A 7,617-nucleotide genomic window follows, 5' to 3' on the forward strand; every position below is an offset into this window, starting at 1 on the left:
GCAAATAAGAATTAAATTGAAAAGGTGTTTAAAATGATATTCTCTATCTGAAACAAAAACGTAGTTTTGCAGTTTTTAGGCCCTTTAGTCAGCTTTAGGGCAACAATATGTAACAGATCTAACTGAACACATCTGTTGAGCTAATAAAAAAGCATATTTCAATAGCCACCAATCACAGCTACCTCCCAGTAGTTCATTGCTGCACCTGAGTCTTTCTACATATGGTTTTCATCAAAGAACTAAGTACATTTTTAAATAGAATGTCTCTTATAGGGACAATATAGTCAAAAATTTGTTTCATGATTCAGAGCAATTTTAAACAACTTTTCAAATTACTTCTATTAAATTTGCTTTATTCTCTTGGTATCTTTTGTTGAAGAGTAAACCTAGTAAGGCTCATTGTAAAAAACACTTCTGCCATAGAATCCTCAAGACACGTGTATGCTCCAATAAAAATGGCTATGCTTGCTCTTCAACAGAGGATTCCCAGAGAACGAAGCAGATCTGATAACAGAAGTAAATTGAAAAGAAGTTTAAAATTGTATGTTCTATCAGAATCCTTTCTCTTCTTGTGCACCTTGGGAGTTGTATTGCATTGTGTGAGAGTGGGGATCTTCCATGACATTTATATTAGCCTTCTGAAGACAACATACCACACCAACACACACAATGATATGCCCTCTTTTTAAGGTTTTGTTAAATTAATGGTACGAGGCAATAAAAGGGAAATACAATATGGTTTTCTTTCATGTAATTAACAAGAGTCCATGAGCTAGTGACGTATGGGATATACATTCCTACCAGGAGGGGCAAAGTTTCCCAAACCTTAAAATGCCTATAAATACACCCCTCACCACACCCACAAATCAGTTTTACAAACTTTGCCTCCAAGGGAGGTGGTGAAGTAAGTTTGTGCTAGATTCTACGTTGATATGCGCTCCGCAGCAAGTTGGAGCCCGGTTTTCCTCTCAGCGTGCAGTGAATGTCAGAGGGATGTGAGGAGAGTATTGCCTATTGAATGCAGTGATCTCCTTCTACGGGGTCTATTTCATAAGGTTCACTGTTATCGGTCGTAGAGATTCATCTCTTACCTCCCTTTTCAGATCGACGATATACTCTTATATTTACCATTTCCTCTACTGATTCTCGTTTCAGTACTGGTTTGGCTTTCTACAAACATGTAGATGAGTGTCCTGGGGTAAGTAAGTCTTATTTTCTGTGACACTCTAAGCTATGGTTGGGCACTTTATTTATAAAGTTCTAAATATATGTATTCAAACATTTATTTGCCTTGACTCAGAATGTTCAACTTTCCTTATTTCCAGACAGTCAGTTTCATATTTGGGATTATGCTTTAAATTATCATATTTTGTCTTACCTCAAAAATTTGACTTTTTTCCCTGTGGGCTGTTAGGCTCGCGGGGGCTGAAAATGCTTCATTTTATTGCGTCATTTTTGGCGCGGATTTTTTTGGCGCAAAAATTCATTTCCGTTTCCGGCGTCATACGTGTCGCCGGAAGTTGCGTCATTTTTTGACGTTATTTTGCGCCAAAAATGTCGGCGTTCCGGATGTGGCGTCATTTTTGGCGCCAAAAGCATTTAGGCGCCAAATAATGTGGGCGTCTTATTTGGCGCCAAAAAATATGGGCGTCGCTTTTGTCTCCACATTATTTCAGTCTCATTTTCATTTGCTTCTGGTTGCTAGAAGCTTGATGTTTGGCATTTTTTTTCCCATTCCTGAAACTGTCTTATAAGGAATTTGATCTATTTTGCTTTATATGTTGTTTTTTCTCTTACATATTGCAAGATGTCTCACGTTGCATCTGAGCCAGAAGATACTACAGGAAAACCACTGCCTGCTGGATCTACCAAAGCTAAGTGTATCTGCTGTAAACTTTTGGTAGCTATTTCTCCAGCTGTTGTTTGTATTAATTGTCATGACAAACTTGTTAAAGCAGATAATATTTCCTTTAGTGATGTACCATTGCCTGTTGCAGTTCCCTCAACATCTAAGGTGCAGAATGTTCCTGATAACATAAGAGATTTTGTTTCTGAATCCATAAAGAAGGCTTTGTCTGTTATTTCTCCTTCTAGTAAACGTAAAAAGTCTTTTAAATTTTCTCTCTCTACAGATGAATTTTTAAATGAACACCATCATTCTGATTCTTTGGACTCTTCTAGTTCAGAGGATTCTGTCTCAGAGATTGATGCTGATAAATCTTCATATTTATTTAAGATGGAATTTATTCGCTCTTTACTTAAAGAAGTACTAATTGCTTTAGAAATAGAGGATTCTAGTCCTCTTGATTCTAATTCTATACGTTTGGATAAGGTTTTTAAAGCTCCTGCGGTTATTCCAGAAGTCTTTCCTGTTCCTAATGCTATTTCTGCAGTAATTGCTAAGGAATGGGATAAATTGGGTAATTCATTTACTCCTTCTAAACGTTTTAAGCAATTATATCCTGTTCCGCCTGACAGGTTAGAATTTTGGGACAAAATCCCTAAAGTTGATGGGGCTATTTCTACCCTTGCTAAACGTACTACCATTCCTACGTCAGATGGTACCTCGTTTAAGGATCCTTTAGATAGAAAAATTGAATCTTTTCTAAGAAAAGCTTATCTATGTTCAGGTATTCTTCTTAGACCTGCTATATCATTGGCTGATGTTGCTGCAGCTTCAACTTTTTGGTTGGAAACTCTAGCGCAACAAGTAACAAATCGTGATTCTCATGATATTATTATTCTTCTCCAGCATGCTAATAATTTCATCTGTGATGCCATTTTTGATATTATTAGAGTTGATGTTAGATTTATGTCTCTGGCTATCTTAGCCAGAAGAGCTTTATGGCTTAAGACTTGGAATGCTGATATGGCTTCTAAATCAACTCTACTTTCCATTTCTTTCCAGGGAAACATATTATTTGGTTCTCAGTTGGATTCTATTATTTCAACTGTTACTGGTGGGAAAGGAACTTTTTTACCACAGGATAAAAAATCTAAAGGTAAAAACAGGGCTAACAATCGTTTTCGTTCCTTTCGTTTCAACAAAGAACAAAAGCCTGATCCTTCGTCCTCAGGAGCAGTTTCAGTTTGGAAACCATCTCCAGTCTGGAATAAATCCAATAACAAGTGCATGTAACACCAGAGGGCGCTAATATGATTAAAAATTGTGTATACCCAATTTAAAAAGATTTTTTAAAAACAAATGAACAATGGTATATAGTAATGGATAATGGTACCTCATTAAATAAAATGTCCCAGTTTAAAAGTCCACTAGAAAATGTATAGTCTTATAATTGGACACATAAGTTCAAAATTTTTTCTTGACTGTCGGCAGTGGACTCTCCCTGATTCAGAATCAGGATCCTTCTTTTTCCAAAACGAAGCCAATCTGTGTAGGATTTAAACACAAACAAGATCGACCATTGTGTGTATCCACAGACCCAATATATTTCACACAGCAGTATTCAATTTCCAGGGTACTCACACTTTTGCAGAGCACACCAGTGTGCTTGTGGGAACGGACTGGTTATCAGAGCAAACCAGCTTGCTCTCTCCGGTATGCTCTCTCCTCGCAGGTGTGGATAATGACAGATCCACTGGCGCCTCACAGTAAATCAGTGTACTGAGACTTCACTTAGCAGCGGCTTGGTAATGAGAACCTCACTTGTTAAGGAATGGCAGACAATGATGATAAAAAACAAATCTTTAATCATTAGTAAAACCAAAATCCTTACAATACAAGTGGGTGGACAATGTGTAACAATAAAATTTGCTACGCGTTTCTCGGCTCACTTAGCCTGAGGAAACGGCTAAGTGAGCCGAGAAACGCGTAGCAAATTTTATTGTTACACATTGTCCACCCACTTGTATTGTAAGGATTTTGGTTTTACTAATGATTAAAGATTTGTTTTTTATCATCATTGTCTGCCATTCCTTAACAAGTGAGGTTCTCATTACCAAGCCGCTGCTAAGTGAAGTCTCAGTACACTGATTTACTGTGAGGCGCCAGTGGATCTGTCATTATCCACACCTGCGAGGAGAGAGCATACCGGAGAGAGCAAGCTGGTTTGCTCTGATAACCAGTCCGTTCCCACAAGCACACTGGTGTGCTCTGCAAAAGTGTGAGTACCCTGGAAATTGAATACTGCTGTGTGAAATATATTGGGTCTGTGGATACACACAATGGTCGATCTTGTTTGTGTTTAAATCCTACACAGATTGGCTTCGTTTTGGAAAAAGAAGGATCCTGATTCTGAATCAGGGAGAGTCCACTGCCGACAGTCAAGAAAAAATTTTGAACTTATGTGTCCAATTATAAGACTATACATTTTCTAGTGGACTTTTAAACTGGGACATTTTATTTAATGAGGTACCATTATCCATTACTATATACCATTGTTCATTTGTTTTTAAAAAATCTTTTTAAATTGGGTATACACAATTTTTAATCATATTAGCGCCCTCTGGTGTTACATGCACTTGTTATAGGAGTCTGATTCACTTTACTTTCATAGTATATGTGTTGAGAGGTGCAGCTGTAGTTTTATTATATATATCAGACTGTTAATTATCATTTGTCTGTAAAGGGTTTTTTATATATTTTTTTCGTGTGAAGCCCATATTCATATGGGTTTCTTTGACTAGAGATATTCCTTCTAATTGCACTTTAGCGCCCTCTAGTGATTGTACATCACACATATTTGATCTGGAATAAATCCAAGCCTGCTAGAAAGGCAAAGCCTGCTTCTAAGTTCACATGAAGGTACGGCCCTCATTCCAGTTCAGCTGGTAGGGGGCAGGTTACGTTTTTTCAAAGAAATTTGGATCAAATCTGTTCACAATCTTTGGATTCAGAACATTGTTTCAGAAGGGTACAGAATTGGTTTCAAGATGAGACCTCCTGCAAAGAGATTTTTTCTTTCCCATGTCCCAGTAAATCCAGTGAAAGCTCAAGCATTTCTGAATTGTGTTTCAGATCTAGAGTTGGCTGGAGTAATTATGCCAGTTCCAGTTCCGGAACAGGGGATGGGGTTTTATTCAAATCTCTTCATTGTACCAAAGAAGGAGAATTCCTTCAGACCAGTTCTGGATCTAAAATTATTGAATCGTTATGTAAGGATACCAACGTTCAAGATGGTAACTGTAAGGACTATATTGCCTTTTGTTCAGCAAGGGAATTATATGTCCACAATAGATTTACAGGATGCATATCTGCATATTCCGATTCATCCAGATCATTATCAGTTCCTGAGATTCTCTTTTCTAGACAAGCATTACCAATTTGTGGCTCTACCGTTTGGCCTTGCTACAGCTCCAAGAATTTTCACAAAGATTCTCGGTGCCCTTCTGTCTGTAATCAGAGAACAGGGTATTGTGGTATTTCCTTATTTGGACGATATCTTGGTACTTGCTCCGTCTTTACATTTAGCAGAGTCTCATACGAATCGACTTGTGTTGTTTCTTCAAGATCATGGTTGGAGGATCAATTTACCAAAAAGTTCTTTGATTCCTCAAACAAGGGTAACCTTTCTGGGTTTCCAGATAGATTCAGTGTCCATGACTCTGTCTTTAACAGACAAGAGACGTCTAAAATTGATTACAGCTTGTCGAAACCTTCAGTCACAATCATTCCCTTCGGTAGCCTTATGCATGGAAATTCTAGGTCTTATGACTGCTGCATCGGACGCGATCCCCTTTGCTCGTTTTCACATGCGACCTCTTCAGCTCTGTATGCTGAACCAATGGTGCAGGGATTACACGAAGATATCTCAATTAATATCTTTAAAACCGATTGTTCGACACTCTCTAACGTGGTGGACAAATCACCATCGTTTAATTCAGGGGGCTTCTTTTGTTCTTCCGACCTGGACTGTAATTTCAACAGATGCAAGTCTCACAGGTTGGGGAGCTGTGTGGGGTTCTCTGACGGCACAAGGAGTTTGGGAATCTCAGGAGGTGAGATTACCGATCAATATTTTGGAACTCCGTGCAATTTTCAGAGCTCTTCAGTTTTGGCCTCTTCTGAAGAGAGAATCGTTCATTTGTTTTCAGACAGACAATGTCACAACTGTGGCATACATCAATCATCAAGGAGGGACTCACAGTCCTCTGGCTATGAAAGAAGTATCTCGAATTTTGGTTTGGGCGGAATCCAGCTCCTGTCTAATCTCTGCGGTTCATATCCCAGGTGTAGACAATTGGGAAGCGGATTATCTCAGTCGCCAAACGTTGCATCCGGGCGAATGGTCTCTTCACCCAGAGGTATTTCTTCAGATTGTTCAATTGTGGGGGCTCCCAGAGATAGATCTGATGGCCTCTCATCTAAACAAGAAACTTCCCAGGTATCTGTCCAGATCCCGGGATCCTCAGGCGGAGGCAGTGGATGCATTATCACTTCCTTGGAAGTATCATCCTGCCTATATCTTTCCGCCTCTAGTTCTTCTTCCAAGAGTAATCTCCAAGATTCTGAGGGAATGCTCGTTTGTTCTGCTAATAGCTCCGGCATGGCCTCACAGGTTTTGGTATGCGGATCTTGTCCGGATGGCATCTTGCCAGCCATGGACTCTTCCGTTAAGACCAGACCTTCTGTCACAAGGTCCTTTTTTCCATCCGGATCTGAAATCCTTAAATTTAAAGGTATGGAGATTGAACGCTTGATTCTTGGTCATAGAGGTTTCTCTGACTCCGTGATTAATACTATGTTACAGGCTCGTAAATCTGTATCTCGAGAGATATATTATAGAGTCTGGAAGACTTATATTTCATGGTGTCTTTCTCATTATTTTTCTTGGCATTCTTTTAGAATACCGAGAATTTTACAATTTCTTCAGGATGGTTTGGATAAGGGTTTGTCCGCAAGTTCTTTGAAAGGACAAATCTCTGCTCTTTCTGTTCTTTTTCACAGAAAGATTGCTATTCTTCCTGATATTCATTGTTTTGTACAAGCTTTGGTACGTATAAAACCTGTCATTAAGTCAATTTCTCCTCCTTGGAGTTTGAATTTGGTTCTGGGAGCTCTTCAAGCTCCTCCGTTTGAACCTATGCATTCATTGGACATTAAATTACTTTCTTGGAAAGTTTTGTTCCTTTTGGCCATCTCTTCTGCTAGAAGAGTTTCTGAATTATCTGCTCTTTCGTGTGAGTCTCCTTTTCTGATTTTTCATCAGGATAAGGCGGTGTTGCGAACTTCTTTTGAATTTTTACCTAAAGTTGTGAATTCCAACAACATTAGTAGAGAAATTGTGGTTCCTTCATTATGTCCTAATCCTAAGAATTCTAAGGAGAAATCATTGCATTCTTTGGATGTTGTTAGAGCTTTGAAATATTATGTTGAAGCTACGAAATCTTTCCGTAAGACTTCTAGTCTATTTGTTATCTTTTCCGGTTCTAGGAAAGGCCAGAAAGCTTCTGCCATTTCTTTGGCATCTTGGTTGAAATCTTTAATTCATCTTGCCTATGTTGAGTCGGGTAAAACTCCGCCTCAAAGAATTACAGCTCATTCTACTAGGTCAGTATCTACTTCCTGGGCGTTTAGGAATGAAGCTTCGGTTGACCAGATCTGCAAAGCAGCAACTTGGTCTTCTTTGCATACTTTTACTAAATTCTACCATTTTG

General features: G+C 38.7%; 1 protein-coding gene across 2 annotated transcripts in view; it reads left to right on the forward strand.

Annotated features, from left to right (window-relative positions):
* PIP4K2C (phosphatidylinositol-5-phosphate 4-kinase type 2 gamma) overlaps positions 1–7,617 on the forward strand; it is a 396,981-nt gene that overhangs the window by 240,771 nt on the left and 148,593 nt on the right. The window lies entirely within an intron of this gene.

This window comes from Bombina bombina, chromosome 3, assembly GCF_027579735.1.
Source record: "Bombina bombina isolate aBomBom1 chromosome 3, aBomBom1.pri, whole genome shotgun sequence".
NCBI lineage: Eukaryota > Metazoa > Chordata > Amphibia > Anura > Bombinatoridae > Bombina > Bombina bombina.